The sequence below is a fragment of the Bubalus kerabau genome, chromosome 11, assembly GCF_029407905.1.
Source record: "Bubalus kerabau isolate K-KA32 ecotype Philippines breed swamp buffalo chromosome 11, PCC_UOA_SB_1v2, whole genome shotgun sequence".
Taxonomy (NCBI): Eukaryota; Metazoa; Chordata; class Mammalia; order Artiodactyla; family Bovidae; genus Bubalus; species Bubalus kerabau.
Genome location: NC_073634.1, coordinates 27,619,347 through 27,640,621, shown reverse-complemented (window position 1 = coordinate 27,640,621; position 21,275 = coordinate 27,619,347). Strand labels below are relative to the sequence as shown.

Sequence of the window (21,275 nt, the reverse complement as noted above, 5' to 3'; positions counted from 1 at the left end):
AAAATAATACAATTGTATACGCAACCTATAATAATTTACTTCTGGTCAGACATTCCAATTTTAAACTACATATGCTTACAATAATACAAGTGTCTTTAGTTTCACGAAAGTATGTAAAAGCAGGTGAAAGTTAATGAATACAGTATGTATTTATTCTTTTGATAACTACTTTTAAAGCTAGTTAAAGAACAAATTCATGGAGTTAAGTGTCAAAACAAAACTACTGATGGATTATCTCTTCAATTTGTCGCTTTTAAACTTTTATTTATAATTGAGAGAAGTGAATTTAAACCAAGCCAAAGAAAAACAGAAATAACAGGACTACTATCAACACACACACAAAATACTGTGAAACAGATAAAACCTAAACGGAATATTAAGAGCTATGCTACAGAGATTGAAATAAGGATAAACTAAAAGCAAAGCTGATAAAAGAGGAATGAAGCAAAACGATCTAGATTAATATTTACAGAAGCCTTTACAGAAGAGTAGGAACCACCACGAGTGTTTCCTCAAGTGAGACTTGGGAAAATACTTCTCTATAGATTAATACCTGGTATAGATTCAACAAAATACAGGAGGAGCTCCTTGGAAGATTAACAGGAATTAAGTGGGCTGGGAGGTGTGCAATGTGTTTGAAACAAAGGACATTTAGGCAAGAATGAATAAAAGCAGACCGAAGGGAAACAGAATGACACAAAGGAAATGTAGTGCCAGGCGCAGACTAGGACAGAGTTCAAATTCTTGCTATTGATTGGTGAGAAGCTCTGACGCAGACTGTACTTTATTATGTCTCTCTTCAGTCAACAGACAAATGTAAGACTGCAGTTTTATAATTTAGGTCTTAACTACTCTTCTTTATAACAAATGTAGCCCTATTAAATGACTGCTCACAGACTCCTAAGATTATACAACTGTCAAGAAGTTCTGCAACCTAGTGCTTTGTAACCAATTCATAACCAAAAGGCTCTTCATACAGGACAGCACCTGGGGTTCTTTTCACCACCTCCCATTTGCAGACTGCTACTAATCTGTAGATTATATACCTTGGGCATTTCTTTCTTCTCAAATAAAAATCTGATTTCAGACCAGAAAGTATTTGGTTCCTAAATAGTTTAGTTTCTTTGCTTAGGCACCTCTTCCCTCTTTACTATTACAGTCAGTCTTTCTAAAAGGCCTATTCATACCTTCAAGTATCTCAGTACTATGAGGTACAGAAATTATTCAAGATGCTGAGGTGGGGAATTCCCTTTGGCCCAGTGGTTAGGACTCCAAGCTTTCATTGCCAAATGCCCTGTGTCTTGAGTAGCATCTCTTAAAGTCTGTCCTTTAATTTCTAGCAGGTAAAATTTTGCTAGTAAAATTGCTTTTAATTTGGGCTTCCCACATGGCTAAGTGGCAAAGAATTCACCTATAATGCAAGTGATGTGGGTTCGATCCCTGTGTTGGGAAGATAACCCATAGAAGGAAAGGGCAACCCATTCCAGTTCTGCCTGGGAAATCCTATGGACAGAGATGCTTGGCGGGCTACCATCCATGTGGTTGCAGAAGAGTCAGACCCAACTTAGCAACTAAACAACAACAACAAAGATACAATTTACACAGCTGTGCAAGTTGTTAGTACTCATTTGTGTCTTAATTTGGGTAGCATTATTTCTTTAAACACAGAACAAATTTTTAGATTTCTATAAAATACTTATTCATTCTACATTTTACTGAGTGACTAATTTGTAAGGCACCATATTAAATCCCAGGAACACAAATTCAAATTCAGCTCTTTCCACTTTGAAAAGTAAAGACTTTTAAAGGCAAAAATTAAAAACAGATACTATAATAAGAACCCAAACTAAGAAAAAAACATGAAAAAGATAGGAGTTTGCAAACTTCTGTTTGTAGGGAAGAAGGGAAAATAGATCAACCTCCCTGATTAGGGACATACAATTAAAATCATAAGCTTCTATTTCATAGCTATTAAGTAAACAAAAGCTGTAAATTCTGGCAACACCAAATATTGGCATCAGAACTTTTATACACTTTGGAGGGAAAATGTACATTAACAAACTACTTGGGAGAATAAGCTAGCCAGGTTTACTAAATTTGAAGTACGCTTACTCTACAAGCCAGCAATCCCACACTCAAAAATATGCCAAGGTGTGGAATAGACATTTCTCTGAAGAAGATATATAAATTGCTAATAAGTACATGAAAGAATGTGGAGAAATTAAAACCCAGTGCACTGTAAATGGAAATAAAAAATCATGTAACTGTTGTGCAAAACACCCTGGTGATCCCTCAGAAAGTTAAACAGAGATCCAGCAATTCCACTTCTAAGGATATGTACCCAAAAGAATTGAAAGCAGGGACTCAAACAGCTAATGTCAGTACTAATATTCATATCAGATTATTCACAATAGCCAAAAGGTGAAGCCACGGAAATGATTAGCCACAGATGAATGGATAAACAAAATGTGGTATATACAAATAATGGAATATTATTCAACATTAAAAAGGCATAAAACTGTGACACAAGCAACACCATGGCATGTAATTATTATGCAAAGTAAAATAAGTCAGACACAAAAGGACAAATAGCATATGATTACATTTAAATGAGGTATACAGAGTAGCCAATTCAGAAAGACCGAAAACAGAACAGAGGTTACCAGGGCTGGGAAAAGAGGGGAATGTGGAGTTAGTATTTAATGAGTACAAAGTTCTGTTTAGAATGACAAAAATGTTCTGAAAATGGACAGTGATAATGGTTATTCGACACTGTAAATTTTATACCTAAAAATGGTTAAAATAGTTAATTTTATGTTATGCATATTTTATCATACCAAAAAATATCACAATGTGATATCACTTCACATCTATTAGGATGGCTATAGTCAAAATGACAATTACTGTTGGTTAGAGTGTGGATAAAACTGAAACCTCATACACTGGGCTGCTGGGAACGAAAATGGTGCAGCCACTTTGGAAAATAGTCTGGTAGTTCCTCAAAAAGTTAAACACAGAGTTACTACATGACCCAGCAATTCCCTCCTGGGTATATACACAAGAGAAATGAAAAGGTATCTCCACACAAAAACTTGCACACGAATGTTCACAGCAGCACTACTCATAAGAGCCAAAAAGTAAACATCACCCAAACACCCACTGAATTATAAAGATATTCATTCACATGGTATAACCACGCAATGGAATATTATTCAGCCATGAAAAGATATGAAGTACCGATATACGCTATAACACAGATGAATCCTGAAAACATGCTAAGTTAAAAGAAGTCAGTCACATGCTGTGGGATTCTATTTACATTAAACGTTCAGAACAGGCAAAGTGGACTAGTGGTTGCCTATAGACTATAGAAGGTGGGGGAAATGGGAGTGACTGCTGAAAAACACAGAATCTTCTCTTAGGGTGATGAAAATGGTCTAGAATTCATTGTAGTGAAGGTTATACAACCTTGGGAGTATACTAAAAACCACTGCATTATATACTTTAAATGTATGGTATATGAATTATAGAGCAAAAAAGCTATTACCCAAACAACAACAAACCATTCAGTAAGCAACTAAAACTTACATTTCATAATTTAAATGGTAAATTCCCTTTAAAGTGTAAGTAGAGTTTCCATTTTCCCCAACTGACTTGACTAGAGCTTCCTGGGGCATTACTGAGAATGTGAAAAGCACATAGGAATCTCCTAAATAAGAGTACAATGGGGCCGGGGTGGGGCGGGGGGGCAGAGAAAGAAGCTGGAATTGTAAGAACAACTACAACTTTTTCATAATGTAGGTTACAGCCGGAGTTGCTTAAAAGACTATTATGTCTGTTTACTAAGCTATCCAAAGATTAAGAAAAATATAACGGCGTTTGTAAATAAACATGTTACTCATTGTATCTAGATGGGTTTAGTGAGGATGTTTTTCATATACTGAGAGAGATCTGGGCTAAGTAGGTCAAAATCTCTCACACAGTACTCTTGTAAAAGCGACAGACTTCTTGTAAGCAAGGAGAGGAAAGATGACTGGCTAGCGTAAAATTCTGCAATTTGTGACTGCTGACACTTAAGATCTTAAAAAAACAGAAAAATGAAATGTTGAGATGATGAAACTTCAGCTCCTTTAAAGCACATCTTTACAAGTACAAATGGCTTCGCCTCTTTAGTCAGCAGGAGATTGAAAACTAAAATAAGTCTTACTGCTCTTACAGGCAAAATTTTTTAAAAATGACAGCAAATAGTGTTAGAACACAGGCAGTTATACTGGTGTACTTGTGAACTGCTACAAATATTCTGAAAAGCAATCTAGCAATTGCTACTTAAATAATTAAAATTACACATATGTACTCTGATGCAACAATGTCTGTAGTATGTATAAACAGACCTAAAGGTCTATAAAAATGAGATCAGGTGAATGAAATATAGTATCTAAATATGGAATATTACACACTATATATCAGTGTGGTATCAGTATGCTATCAATGATCGGCAGATAAATGGAAAAAGTCACCAGTAAGATGATGCATATCCACTGTATAAACAGTGTATTTTATGTTCTGTTTTTTGGAAGGAAAAAAAAAAATAACGAAATCCATTTATACAGAACAAGGGTCGGCTAACTTTTACTGTGAAGGACCAGAAAGTAAATACGTTAGGTTTTGCAGGTCAGAAGATCTCTATTCCAGTCATCACACACTGCTCTTGCAGAACAAGCAGCGATAGACAGTATCTTTACAAATGGAATATGTTCCAATAAAACTACATTTATGAACACTGAAATTACTACTAGAATTTCCTGTAACTTTCATGTGTCATGAAATATTATTTTTTGATTTTTTTTAACTGTTTAAAGATATAAAACTTATTCCTGGCTAGGCTTCCCTGGTGGCTCAAACGGTAAAGAATCTGCTTGCAATGCTGAAGACCCAGGTTTGATCCCTGGGTCGGGAAGATCCCCCGGTGAAGGGAATGGCAACCACTCCAGTATTCTTGTCTGGAAAATTCCATGTATACAGAAGCCTGGAGGGCTACAGTCCACGGGGTTGCAAAGAGTTAAACTGCAGATTCTGTGCAAGAGCCACAGTTTGTCAATTTCTGATGTAGAATCAAACTAAATGAGCAAGTATGTATTTATAATTTTAAAAAATATAAAGTACTTTTAAAAGCACCTCTTCTTAAAGGATGGTAATCAATTTTATTGACAAAGTAATTTTTATTAATAAGACTAAGAAACACCTTCATAATCAAAGTAGATGGCATACTGATTTTATGACTCTTTCTCCATGGCTACAGAGAGAGGAGAATAAGGAGAAAATAAGGTAACTTCAAAATTTTTTTAGCCCAAAGTAGAGAATTTGGCATTTCATGGTAGTACTTCCTGCTTCAAAGAATTAAATCCTTGCTTATTCAAAGAGAGTGTTCTCAAGCTGGCAGAAATGATGAAGTTCTACCATAAAGAACAGAAACACAGTATCTGAGGAAAAACAGGAGACTACTCAGTCATCAGTTCTGTGACAGGATAAATATGTTCACATTTTCAGAAAAACTTTCCTAGGCTTCCCACAATAGAGCACATTTCTTAAAAAATCACCAACACACAGTATTCAAAGGATTTGGTATTGTGAATAAGGAAGTGACAACAGAAAAAGTTATTTTCCAAGCTTCTATGTCTTATGCTCAATGCTATATTATATTAGGTCTGTGCTGTGCTTGGTCGCTCAGTCATGTCCAACTCTGCAACCCCATGGACAGTAGCCCACCAGGCTCCTCTGTCCATGGGGATTCTCCAGGCAACAATACTGGAGCAGGTTGCCACGCCCGCCTCCAGGGGATCTTCCCAACTCAGGGATACCACCCAGGTCTCCTTGCAGGCGGATTCCTTACCATCTGAGCCACCAGAGAAGCCCATATTAACTCTATGGGGTCGCACAGAGTTGGACACGACTGAAGCAGTCTTAGCAGCAGCAGCAGCAGGATACTGAAGTGATGTAAGAGATAGTCCTTACCCCCAGGGAATTTTCAAAGATGCAAAAATCCTAAAGAAAATATTAACAAACCAAATGCAATAATATATTAAAAGAATAATAAATCACAGTCAAGTTTAATTTATTGCAATCAATGAGATTTATCACATTAACAGAAAATAAGATCATGTTCAACAAACACATTTCATAAAATTTAACAACAATTCAAAACAAAAATGTAAAAATACTATGAATAGAAGGGAACATTCTTAATCTGATTAACTATGAATAGAAAAGAACATTCTTAATCTGATGAAAAGGCATTGTGGGAGACCATATTTTCTACGTTTCTCCCTAGTTAGACACACACATACATAAATACATTTTTGTATTAAAAGTATATACATATGGCATCCCAGTGCTCATCTAACAATGTGACTGACCGATACTCCTTTAACCAAAAAGCAGGGTTTATATTTCTTCTTCTTGTATCTGGCTAGGGGCCTGTGACTGCTTAATCAGAGAATGAAAAAGTGATGCTTACATGACTTTTGAGATGAGGCTGTAAAAAAGATACAGCTTCTTCCTAGCCTTCTCTCTCTGGAAATGTTCGCCACCATGCAGTGGGGAAGCTCACACTAACCCTCTGGGAGAGACCACATGAAAGAACTCAGGTGGGAGCCAAGGGTCAGCATAAACAACCGGATATACAAATAGATTGGCCTTCAGATGACTCCTTCCCACTACTTTGTATCTTGCAGCCAAGGCATGAGACAATCCAGAGTGGAGACAGCCTTCCATGGTAAGCCCTAATTCTAAATTCCTAATCCAAACCCATGTTTGAAATAAATGTCTGCTTTATGCCTCTATGTTTTTAATTGGTTATGCAGCCAGAGTAACCAGTTCGCTTCAGTTGCTCAGTTGTGTCCGACTCTGCGACCCCATGGACTGCAGCATGCCAGGCCCCCCTGTCCATCACCAACTCCCAGAGTTTACTCAAACTCATGTCCTTTGAGTCGGTGATGCCATCCAACCATCTCATCCTCTGTCATCCCCTTCTCTTCCCGCCTTTAATCTTTCCCAGCATCAGGGTCTTTCCTAATGAGTCAGTTCTTCGCATCAGGTGGCCAAAGTATGGGAGTTTCAGCTTCAGCATCAGTTCTTCCAATGAACACCCAGGACTGATTTCCTTTAGGATAGATCTCCTTTCAGTCCAAGGGACTCTCAAGAGTCTTCTCCAACACCACAGTTCAAAAGCATCAATTCTTCGGTGCTCAGCTTTCTTTATAGTCCAACTCTCACATCTATACATGACTACTGGAATAACCATAGCTTTGACTAGACAGACCTTTGTTGGCAGAACATACGTATACCAAACATGCATATACCAGAAAATGCATACACCAAAACCCAAAAAACTACAACATCATATTTAATGTTGAAATACTTTAAGCCTTCCCTTTGAGATAGAGAACAAAGGAAAAAAAAAACCAAGGATACCTACTTTCATTACTTCTATTCTGTATTTCAATTCTACTCAAGTAATAAGACAAAAGAAATAAAGATTAGAAAAGAAATAAAATTATCATTCACAGACAATTAGGCATAAAAAATCCTAATAATTTATTATAATTAATAGCAAGCTTAGCAACATTGGATACAGATCAATATACAAAGCCAACTGTATTAGTACATCCTAGCAAGAAACAGAAAAAGAAAAAAAAAGTTTTAAGACATTATTTACAGTAGTACTAAAAAATAATACCTAGGAATAAAAATTAATAAATGACATTCAAGAGCTCTACATAAAAAACTAGTAAATACTGTAGAGAGAAGTTAAAGACCTGAGTAATAAGATAAATATACCATGTTCATGGATTGAAGACTCAATGAAAATATGCCACCTTTAACGAAGCTGAACCAGAAATGTAATGCAATACAGAAAAACACCAATAATCTGTGTGTGAACACCCTGCGTGTGCTCATGCACATGAAATTTGATAAGCTTACTCTAAACTTTATATGGAAAAGCAAAGGGTCAAGAATTACTAACATCCTCTTGAAAAAAAGGAAAAAGGTAGAAGCACTTGTTTTAAATTAGATATCAAGACTTACTATGAAACTATAGTAATTAAGACATAGACAAATAGATCCATGCAAACGGGACTGAAAAGACAATCCAAAAATACGCACACTCATGCAGACCAATGGCAGCACTTTAGAGATCAGAGGAAACAAGAATCATGCCAATAAATAATACAGGGTAACACGAATCTCCGTATGTGGGGAAAAAAGAAATGAAACCTTACCCTCATCTCAAAACATATTCAAAATAGAAATTTCAGGTAGATTGTTGATTTAAATGTGAAAGACGAAACAATAAACCTTTTAGAAGATACTTAAATAAGACATGAAAATCACCATTGATAAGTTAAAAGGTTGACAGTGAGATTAGTCTTAAAATTGAGAATGTTTAGTCATAAAAAAATATCATTAAGAGTAAAAAGTGGGGGACTTCCTGACTGGTCCAGTGGTTAAGATCTGCCTTGCGCTGCAGGGGGATATAGGGTCAATCCCTGGTTGGGGAACTAAGACTCCCACATGCTGTGGGGCAACTGAGCCCACAGGCTACAACTACTGAGTCCATGGACCACAACTAGAGAATTCATGCACCGCAAGGGAAGATCCCGCATGACACAACAAAGATCCCATGTGCTGCAGCTAAAACTCAATGCAGCCAAATAAATATTAAAAAAAAAAAAAAAAAGAGTAAAAAGACAAGCCAGAATAGGTGAAAGTGGTTGGAATATACAACTAACAAAGGGTTCATATCCTCAATATACAAAGAATACCCACGTATCAATTAGAAAGACAGTCTGACAGAAAACTGGGCAAGAGACCTGAACAGGAACTTTTCAGCCAGATGGTTAATAATAAATACACAAAAAGGTGTTAAATCTTATTAGTAACTAAGAAAGTACAAGTTGAAACCACATGAAACTACCACTGTACACTCACTAAATGGCTTAAAAGACTAACAGTATTTAGTGCTGCTGAAGATGTGGGATGACAGAAACTCGGGGAACTGCTGGTAGGATTATGTACTGGTACAACCACTATCGAAAACTATCTGGCGTGATCAATTAAAGTGGAATAAATACATTTCCCATGACCAAACACTTCCAGTTCTATGATTACACCCAAGAGAAATGTGTATACATGTGTACCAAGAAATATGTATATGAATCAGAGCAGCATTATTCATAAGAAGATACTGGGAACAAACAATATCCACCAATTTCAGAATGGACAAATAAACTGTGGCATATCCCTATAACCATGACACTGAATGAACTACAGCTACATACAACAACACAAATGAATCTCACAAGCATAATACTGAGCAAAGGAAACCAGACATAAAAGAATATATGCTTTATGATTCCACTTAAAAGTATAAAACCAGGCAAAACTATACATATTGTCAGAAAACAAAACAGAGGCTATTACTAGAGATGTGAGAGGTGATAGTAAGCGATAGAAGCATAAGAAGGTGGGGTCTTTTGGAGTTTGAGGTATATTCTCTTTATGGATCTGGATTGTGATTACATCTCAGTTGTGTCCGACTCTTTGCAACCCCATGGACTGTTGACTGTAGCCTACCAGGCTTCTTGGTCCATTGGATTTTCCAGGCAATAGTAATGGACTGGATTGCCATTTTCTTCTCCAGGGGATCTTCCCGACCCAGGGATTGAACCTGGGTCTCCCACATTGTAGACAGACGCTTAACCAGTCTGAGCCACCAGGGAAGTCCTCACTTACATATGTTATACAATTTAAAAATTTTAAAATACTGAGTTCACATTCCCAATATATGTGTATTTTTATACACGTATTAACTGTGCTAATATGTTATGAATACTACAAAACATGTAAAAAATAAAAACATGAAAATTATGGAATAAAGATAAATGATATCTTAAATATCTTGTTAATAGTAATAGCTTAGTTTCTGTGTGTATTCTGAAAAATGGCACATTTATTCCAAGTGAAGCAAATATTTTAATCTTGTGGTTGCCATTTTTTTTTAATTACTTTCACACACTCCCAATACATTGCCTTATTTTCCCAATAGGACTTAATCCCCAAGGTGTTTATAATATTTACATTTTATGCAGACCTGGAGTGGTGAATAGTATCAAGACATGACCAAAAAAACTACTTTTTTGGCTTTTCAATCATTAGTTAATAGTTTAAGACAATACATGTACTTAGGGAAAGAGTCACACAAGTCTTCTCAATAATATTCACTTTAGCAAGATGATTTACAGATCTGATTAGATCATTGATGTTAAGACTGTTATGTGGCTGACAAAGAGCTTGAACTAAGAGCAGAAGGATCGGCTGTACCATTTTCTTTTTTTCCTGTGCTTGATTTACTAACATTATTATTATTAACTATGGTTTCTTCAAAGAAATTTCTCAAAGCCACTTATTTATTTTGTGAGCATTAGATAATATGACAAGCGTTAGTCACTCAGTTGTGTCTGACTCTTCGACTCAAGTGTTATTCCAATCATGTCCTGGACAGTAGCACGCCAAGCTCCTCTGTCCATGGAATTCTCCAGGCAAGAATGCTGGAATGGGTTGCTGTTTCCTTCTCCAGGGGATATACCTTACCCAGGGATCAAACCCAGGTCTCCTGCCTTGCAGGCAGATTCTTTACTGTCTGGGCCACAGGGAAGCCAGACGCACTTAACAGAGTACGGGTAAATGGCAATATGGTGCAACACACAGAGAGTACATGAAGGAGGGTTCTACTGTCAATCCTTGTGCAATGTGGAATTCCCACTCCTCCTTTCATGATAGTGGGCCATCCAATGTGACAGACTGAGGGAGCATGTTAATTGTTTTTTTTAATATTGGTAAAGCACAGTTTCTTTCCTTTATTCTACTTCAGGTTTAAAAGGTAAATTTTAAAATTCTAAAATTTTTTCTTTTACCACCAAGAAATCATCTACAAGTCACTCTGAAAACCACTGTCTTATTAAAGGACAGCAGGAGAGTGACCAGATCAAAATCGCAATTTAAGTAGCTCATCGCCCCTGCCAGCTAAATGGAGAATGAATTTAAGGCCAAGGATAGGTTTGAGAGTTGAGACTAGAATCCAGGCAACAGATAAGGAGCTGCTAGGACCATGAAGGCTAGAGGTAATGATAGTCTAAATAAAGCAGGGGCAACCTAAATAATGGGGCAAAATAGATTACTGTCAGTGACGGAGCTGATGGGTAGTTTTACCCTCCCCCTTCCCTTTACCTCTACTACTAGCTTCTCTCTCAAAAATGCCCAAAGAGCAACTTTCTTCAACTATACTAAATATATATACATACATATAATTGATATGGATAATTAGTATTTTTAAATCACAAGTATTATGTGTGCATTATATGTAAATAACATCATTTTAGAGAACTTTGCTGCTTTGAATCATCTATAACAGTATGAGTGAAAATAATGCACTTATTAAATAGCAGATTAAGAACAAATCCTCCCCCCTCACAAACACACAAACTGACACTCTTAAACTGTTCTTGTATACAACAGAAATTTCAAAGAAGGTACTCTTGGCTGCGGAAGAGTTTGAAATGCTCGTGCACCAAAACAAACCCAAAAACACAAAATAAACTTAATTTTTTGAAGCTTATGTTAAATGTAATCTGTCATTTTTTAATTTGTGAAAAGCAAAACAAACATCAATGTAAAAACTAGAGCAATCTAAGATTTGCAGAACTTGGAAATTTATAAGGTAGTCCTTTTCAAAGACATCTGATATTTCCTTATGAAAAGGGGCTTTTCTCCAATTGTTTTTGCAATAATTAATCAATTTAAGGTCTAAAACTAAACTTATTACTGGCTTCAGAATTCACTTGTTTCTGTGTTCACTGTTAGTTCCGCACTGCCGAGATTCATAATTGTTTAAATGATGTCACTGATGAACAAGGTAAATGTATCTCAGTTACATTTTTAGGAAAATGTATAACAAGTTACTCAATTGTATTATACCTATACTAAAAGTTTTCTCTGATTTTGAAAAAAGCAAAGGAGAAGCCACTACCATCCTACTGGATGAAATCCCCAAAGCTCAAATATTTTTATTGTCAAAGTAAAGCTCCCTCAAAATTTAAAGGAATATCCATTTACTCCTCATATGAAATTGTATTGTGTTGTCCAGATAGGAACCAAGTGTGAAAGGCTGACACCAAAGTAAATATGATGAGACAAATTTAATTCTTCTTTCCTCCACCATCTATTCTCTTCAGACATGTTCTGGAGGATACACATAAACAAGAGATCCATGTAGTAATTTTCAATTGCGGAACAAATTGGATGTTCTAGAGCCCACTTTGTAGAGGATGATGCAATCTTATGGGATCACCCCAGATCTGACTCAGATCCATAAATTAATCCCAGGATCAATCATCCATTAGAGGAATTTTCCACAAGTGGGATGATCAGAACCTAGATCAAATTCCTCATGTCTTCTCCAAAGTTAATTCAAAATTCAGATCAAATCCATTTTCTCTAGTTAAGCAGTTAGCTATAATATTTGTTGACAGATCTGATACTCAGGCATATGTTCTAAGAGTCCCAGCAATCAATGTATCGATAGATCGAATTACCTAACTACTCATTAAGACTATGAATATATGCACATACAAACAAGATCAAATGTAGTTCAGAGCATATTTTAAGAATCCCCAGAGAGCATCTTTTTTTCCTAACAGAAAGCTCTGTTCAGGTCTGTATTATGTAAATAACTTAATTCAGGCACAGTGAAGCCTAGAAGACAAATGTTAGGTTTCAAGTATCTAAAGTTACTCTACAAAAAACAGTAATCATCTGTTTCCACAGAGGGTCAAACAAGATGAAATATACTCAATATATAACATGAAAAACAGGTCTTAAAATTTTTATTTCACTGGTAAAAGTTAATTCCAGGAAGAATAACTTTTAACAAGATCTGTTTTGTCTGAAAAATCTTTAAATAGAACAAGATTTAACTGCTTTGACGAGTTAAGTGTAATCCTATATCACTGTGCCAAGTCAGTCACGTCTGACTCTGTGATCCTAAGGACTTTAGCCCACCAGGCTCCTTTGTCGATGAGATTCTCCAGCCAGGAATACTGGAGTGGGTTGCCATGCCCTTCTCCAGGGGACCTTCCCAACCCAGGAATCAAACCTGCGTCTCTTACGTCTCCTGCATTGGCAGCAAGTTCTTTACCACCACAGCCATCTGGGAAGCCCATATCACTATAGTAGAACTCATAAATTATCTCCTACAAGACTCTTATCCCTAAGATTACCAGATCTAATTTTTTTGAATCTCTCTGATTAGCCGATTATGCTTAAACTGGGAGAAAATTTTGAAACTACCACTTATGAAAGTGTAGTGAACTGGTTACTGCTTCTCATAATTCATACAGGAGTTTCACACCAAACAGGAATAAAATTCATTGAAAATGTAATATACATATCTAGTCCTTATACTTCGACACCAAAAAATTCTAGTATGCTTAAAATTGTACGTAGACTTTAGGAAATTTACTCAGCCCAGCTCTGAGAATACTGGTGAAAATGAAAATTTACTTAATTGACAAAAACATTCCATCAAAGTTGAAAATAAAATTTTTTTCTAACTTCCTTATTTGCTTCTGAGGCAGTTGCAAAGTTAATCAGAACTGAAGTTCATCTTTGTTCCTTCTAACTTTTTTGTTTCTCTGCCATTTCATCTGTTTCAACAGTTAAGGCTGTGTAAATCAGAGGTGTGGGATAAACTTTGCATATAACCAATTTCACACAATAAGTGTAATATTTCATTGGGTTCAACAGCTTTTCTCAATTGAAAAGCAACTGTTCAAAAGTGGCAGGGTTAAAAACAGTGATCCAGATATTCAATAAAATATCACTCATTCATTATCAGGCTATAATAATCTAAAAACTTTCCAAAATTCAATAAAAGATTTAAAACCTACATGTAGTTGAGGCTTGAACAGCATGGGTCCACTTATATACATATTTCTTTTTCAATAGGTACTACAGTAATACATAGTCCAAGGACTATTATCCATGGCATAATCCATGTACGTGGAACCCAGACACAGAGAAAACAGGGATACAGAGGGCTGACCATAAAGTTACACACAGATTTTTTTACTCCCTGGAGGGTCAGTGCTCCTCATCCCTGAGTTGTTTTAAGGGCCCACTGCGCAATACATCAGAAATAACTATAAAAATACTAGCAATGGAAAAAGAACAAGAACACATTAATGAGAACAGCTGTGCTTATGCTGGGATTGTGAGTGATTATTTTTATAATTTAAAAAATGATTTCTTTTCCTCCAAAGATCTTATTGAGACTGTGAAGCTTAAGAGTTGTGAAAAACTACACCAAAGTTTGGCTGGATATGTGATGAATAAGGCAGGTTGAAAAGTTCCAAACATATAAGTTCTTAAAGAGAGATTCTTTGTATATTCGGACTGTTCTCCAAGGTAAAAGAATCAAAAGGAAAAAGTAACATATCTACTTCTGAGTACCTACATCTCTTAAAGTCATCAGAAAATAAGACAGACTGATGAAAGATAAACATGTGATAACCCAAGAACAGCAAAATGCTAATTACAGAATCTAAATGGTGGTTATCTAGGTGTTCATTGTAAATTACTTCATCTTTTTTTGGTATATTAAGCAGTTTTCCTAACAAAAGAGAAAAAAATATCTGAGGTACATACAGTTCTAGGAAAAATACAAACAAATTACAGAATACTCTGGAAGATTTAATAGAGAAAAATATTAAGATAATTGGGTTACAGTATTTGAATGCCATTCTGTTTAAAAAATGTTTTCTATATCTACTATGCAGTTATAGATCTTTAGATCCTGTAATGTATCTAGTCCCTAAAGATGATGCCCCAATAAACCACACCTGAATACATGAACACATGAATAAAGTATTCATGACTTTCTACTTTCAAAGTCCTCTTCTTTGAATCTAGGGTGGCCCTGTGACTTGCTTTTTGATTAATAGAAGTTGTATAACTTTCAAGACTATATATTAATATGCCTTGCGTATTCTAAGATTCTGGTTTCTTTCTTCAGGAGTACTGACCTGCCATTTATAAATCTAACTAGTCTGAGATACTATGCCAGAGAGGCCACATACCCATGCTCAGTTTGACAGTTTCAGCTAAATCCAGCCTGAGAGCCACTCAGATGTGTACCAGACATGTAAATGAAGCTGTCTGACCTTCTAGTCGAATATAACTGAGTGACCTTAATGTAGAACTGCCTAGTTAAGCTCTGCCCAAGTTTCTGACTCAAAATAATATGATTTATAACAATGCACTTGTTCTTTAAAGCTTCTAAATTTTGGCGGTGCTTTTTAAAAACCAGAATACATAAATAAAATACCTTAAATAGTAAATATTTAGTCCAAATCCTTCATTTTTATGAACTGATCCATTCTCAATGTACTGAAAAATAAAAAAGGACCCTATAACATCTAGGCTAAACAGGTAAAAATTAAAAAAAAAAAAAAAAAGAGAGAGAGAGAAAAGGGCTATATCACTTCCTAGTCTATTTAAATATATAGATCCCACTCACTGTATAATAAAAACTCAGCTAAGCAACAAATAGCAAGTTATTTCTTAAACCATTCATTTTTTATATATTGGGTGATATTTACAGAAAAGCAAATGTGTTGATGTATTTTTTGCTCTTTAAATCCATAATGAATCCATCATCTGACACTGTCACTTATCTGTGACTCCCATCCAAGTTGCTATCTTATAAAGAGTTAAAAGAATTAACTGCATCTAAAATAATAAAATGTCTTTTAAGCCTCTACAGTTTCGGTTTTCAGTGACTTGTTGGGAAAAATTTTAAGGACTGCAAACTTGTATATGTTATTCACCAACTGACACAATACTTGACATAGGGAGTAAAACAAAGTTTATGACTGTATGTGTAATAGGTGCTTGACAAATGCTGATGGAATGAATATAAAAATTCTACATATTCAGCTTATAAATTATGTGAGAGAACCATAAGTTGATGTATTTAAATAATAACACAGTCATCAATACCCTTAATTTTATACTTATTTTAAGAAAACACAAAAGTACTTTCTAAATAGCTATAAAATATGAAATTAAGACTCTAATTCTTATATCTACCCTAGAACTGAAAATTTAGAAGATATTAAATTGCTGCCCTTATTAATCTTTTACTTCTTTAATATGTATGCTTCTGGAGTTTTTTTCATGCTATTAAAATAATAATTAAACTATCCCTTTCTTCCAGTAAAGGCAGCAGAACAAGATTCAAACGGCTGCTGGCAAAGAGAAAAAAAGGGAAACATTAGGCTACTTTAAGTTGAAGAATCCATTTGTAACTTAAAGGCTCATTTAATCAGTATGTTAAAGTATAAATTGGAAATACTCAATCCCTGAAGATTAAAAAACTATCAGACATGTTTAACTTTAAGGTAGTTCAATTTCTTTCCCTTTTGATTTTTCCAACAGAGGACTAGATAAATCAATGTATATTTATACTAAGAACTCCTCACAATGAAAATGAACAAGGTACTGTGTTAGACACCTGAAACTTACATAGTACTGTAAATCAACTACAGCTCAATTTTAAATTAAAAAAAAAGGTGAACAAACTACAATACAAATATAATGTTGAGGGAAAGAAGCCAGACACAAAAAGCCATACTAAGTAATTTCAAAAATAGTCAAAATTAATCTATGATGTTAGAAGTCAAGACAGCAGTTATCCTTAGAAAGGAGAGGAAAAGGAGTGACTATGAATCACCAAAGGGTTTCTGGGATTCTGGTAATGTTTTGTGATTCATGTTCTGTGTTGTTATAATCTGTGTGGTTTTTCTGTATGTATACTATACTTCAATTAAAAGCTTACCTGGATTGAAAGAGTAGCACCGAAACATACACATTACCATGTGTAAAATGGACAGCTTGTGGGAAGCTGCATAACACAGGGAGTTCAACGCCAAGCTCTGTGACGACTTAGAGGGGTGGGACTGGGGTGTGGGGAGGATTCAAAGAAGAGGGGATATATGTATACTTATGGCTGATTCACACCTTATGGCAGAAACTGATAAAACATTGTAAAGCAATTATCCTCCAATTAAAAATAAATTTTGAAAAATGAATCAATAAATGAAAAAAATAAGTGTACTTGGGTGGAGGGTGGGGAAAATTCTAAGATTTTAATTTTTTTACACCTGAAGCAGAGGTTTTCCAACACTTTATTCTTGATACTTTAAACTAGTTTGCTCATTTGTCTGCAGAACCATGGCATAAAATGATACAATTATAGAAGGTGGCTTGGAGATCACATAAGCCAAATGAGAATGCAGAAACTGACTTCCAAGATTACATAATACAGGGCAGAACCAGGACTAGAACACAGGCCTCCACACTCCTATTCCAGTGCTTTACCACCACACAATACTGTCAAACCCTCTTTCTCTATTAGCTACTTTTACAATGTCTGCGGATGCATTTTCCTATTTCCAAGCCCTGATGAATGGTACATGCTGCCCTAGAAGAAACACTGGCAAAGTGATGTAGATACATAAATGCAAGAAAGGGATCATAATCTGCCTTACTACCTTACCAAATAATATACATAGAGTAAGTGTATCTGTCAATGTTATGTCAATGTCATGTCAACATATCTGTTAATCTGGATAGGAAAAAAAAAAAGTTCTAAAGAGAAGAAAATCAAGATAGAACTTTAGCAGCAACTTGCTGGGGAAGGGAAGCTTCTAACAATGACGCCCCCCCCAATAGTCTCAAACATTTATAAAACATTCTGATTTCTTGTGATAAAACTCATGTAGCTAAATGTTGATGTATGGCAGAAACCATCACAATATTGTAAAGTAAGTATCCTCCAATTAGAAATAATAGAAAATAAAACTTATGTAGAAAAACACATTTACTGCATTGTCAATGTTTTAATATATTTTTCTTCCTTCTCTTTAAAATATAGTTAAATAAAAAATTTCAATGGATATTGACAGGTAAACTTGGAAGCCTAACATTTTATTAAAGATGACTTTAAATACACATTAGTTCAAATTTCAAACACCATCAACTATAAGTGAAAAAAAATACAATTAGAAAATTTTTATTAAGAAATTAAAACCAACAAAAACATTAAAATCCTTAACAGATGATCCAAAGGCCCAAGGTAGTCAAGTACCACAATGGCTAAAGAATGCCGTTATACATGCTTACATACTATTTTTAAGTGGCTTATTGTGTGTCTGGGAAGAAAATATTACTGTTCGCTGCCAGCCTAAGCTTATATTACCCACCACACAAAAGATAATAAATCCTACTCTTGTCAGAACATTGACAACACACTATGCAGTAACAAGAGCAAAGTTATACAATTTAAATTCAATTATTTCAATGAGAAAGTAATATAACCTTCCTGGGAAGATAAATTTCAATGGCTCTAATAACATTTTATTTGCAGTAAAATATTGGAATTCTTTGTAATACTGGCAGCTAAAAAGTAGACTAGCACCTACAAACTACTATGAAAGTGGAATATAATCCACAAAAGTTGAAGATGGAGAAATATTCGCAAATTTTAAATATCTAAGTCCTTTAATAATTAGGACAGATCCCCTTTCAGTTCAGTTCAGTCTCTCAGTCATGTCCGACTCTTTGCGACCCCATGGACTGCAGCACACCAGGCCTCCCTGTCCATCACCAACTCCCAGAGTTTACTCAAACTCATGTCCATTGAGTTGGTGATGCCATCCAACCATCTCATCCTCTGTCAACCCCTTCTTCCTCCCGCCTTCAATCTTTCCCAACATCAGGGTCTTTTCACATGAGTCAGTTCTTCGCATCAGGTGACCAAAGTATGGGGGTTTCAGCTTCAGCATCAGTCCTTCCAATGAATATTCAGGACTGATTGCCTTTAGGATGGACTGGTTGGATTTCCTTGCAGTCCAAGGGACTCTCAAGAGTCTTCTCCAACACCACAGTTCAAAAGCATCAATTCTTTGGCCTTCAGCTTTCTTTAATTGTCCAACTCTCACATTCATACATGAATACTGGAAAAACCGTAGCCTTGACTAGACAGACCTTTGCTGGCAGAGTAATATCTCTGCTTTTTAATATGCTGTCTAGGTTGGTCATAACTTTTCTTCCACAGAGCAAGCATCTTTTAATTTCATGGCTGCAGTCACCATGTGCAGTGATTCTGGAGCCCCCCAAAATAAAGTCTGTCACTGTTTCCACTGTTTCCCCATCTATTTGCCATGAAGTGATGCGACCAGATTCCATGATCTTAGTTTTCTGAATGTTGAGTTTTACGCTAACTTTTTCACTTTCCTCTTCCACTTTCATCAAGAGGCTCTTTAGTTCTTCTTCACTTTCTGCCATAAGGGTGGTATCATCTGCATATTTGAGGTTATTAATATTTCTCCCAGCAATCCTGATTCCAGCTTGTCTTTCATCCAGACCAGCATTTCTTAGACCCCCTTCAGGCATGGTCATACTTTAAAGCCGTGATTTTAAACTTCATTACAAAAGATAGAGGGAATCCATTGGTTCAGATAATTTTAAACTACTCCAATATATATCCCAAGTATATATTTGCAGGAGACCTGGGTTTGACTCCTGGGTTGGGAAGATCCCCTGGAGGAGGGCATGGCAACCCACTCCAGTATTCTTGCCTGGAGAATTCCATGGACAGAGAAGTCTGGTGAGTACAGTCCATTGGGTCACAAAGGGTTGGGCATGACTGAGCAACTAACCCTTTCAGTTTTACATATATCCACCCAAGAGAATTTCCTCATTGTTCTACAGATAACAACATTCACTCAATTCACTTTCTGGTCTAAAACAACTTTGCCCATCTCCCATGTTCTATTTACCTTCAGGACTCACTCACTCCTTTCTCACCCCCAAGAAGTTATTTCTTTCATTCTATTCAACACTGAAATCTTTTCTTTCCTAAACTCTCATAAACCTCACCTCTATCATTTAGTACTTTCTACTGAAACTCCAGTACTTTGGCCACCTCATGAGAAGAGTTGACTCATTGGAAAAGACTCTGATGCTGGGAGGGATTGGGGGCAGGAGGAGAGGGGGACGACAGAGGATGAGATGGCTGGATGGCATCACTGACTCGATGGACGTGAGTCTGAGTGAACTCCGGGAGTTGGTGATGGACAGGGAGGCCTGGCGTACTGCGATTCATGGGGTCGCAAAGAGTCGGACACGACTGAGCGACTGAACTGAACTGAACTGAGCAGTATGTGACTGATTTTTCTCAACTGTGCTTATAGACTGTTAACCAGATTCAACTGCAAGCCCCTTCACAATAGAAGACCATTTTTCATATACCTCCCACAATACTCGTGACATTAGAGGCATTTCAATAAATGTTGAGGAAAATACTAAAAAAAAAAAAAAGTTGTAACTGCAAAGAAAGGCCTCTCCAATGAAGTATACGATAGAACATGAGAGACAGAAGTTTACACAGGCTTCTTCCAGATTTCTTCAAGAAAGTCTCAGTTTTTAATAACTATAACACATTCCTAATATTTAAACACAACTGATTTCTAAGATAAGCATAAGAATATTCTATAATTTTACGGATATAATTTTGAGTGATATAAAATTTTATTTTATTTTAGATGGGCTGTGAGGCTTGAGGGATCTTAGTTTTCCAACCAGCGATTCAACCCAGGGCCTTGGTGAAAGCAGAGTCCTAACCACTGGACCATAAGAGAATTGCCTCAAATTTTATTTTTAAATAAACTCATCTAAAAACTAAGTCCTTTTATAGTAGTAGAAAGTAAGTTCTCAAAATAAAAAAAAGTTGAACAATCTAAGTACCAAATGAAGTAGTATTGGATTATAACCCAAAGTATAAAGTAAATATCCATGAGTCCAAACTGATAGGAATAACTGAATGAATTAACTAATGGGGGAGAAGAGAGAAATCTCCCATGTAGAAGAATTCCAAATAAACTATTACATGAAAGTAGACAGCCTTCAAGGAGATAAGAGCATTAATTCCTTATTCCTTAGGTATGGGTTGTACCTTCGAAAGAGCAGTTATAGAAAAGTGGGGTAGTAACTTTACAGTGGAGAAGTCTGAAAAACATTTCAGCCAAGAGTCATAAATCATGTTGCTGCTATGCATCTTGATACGATGGGAATGATACTTTATCTCTTGAGTTTTTACA

General features: G+C 35.8%; 1 protein-coding gene across 2 annotated transcripts in view; it reads right to left on the bottom strand.

Moving 5' to 3' along the window:
* EML4 (EMAP like 4) overlaps positions 1 to 21,275 on the bottom strand; it is a 153,756-nt gene that overhangs the window by 100,559 nt on the left and 31,922 nt on the right. The gene's annotated exons all lie outside the window — the stretch shown is intronic.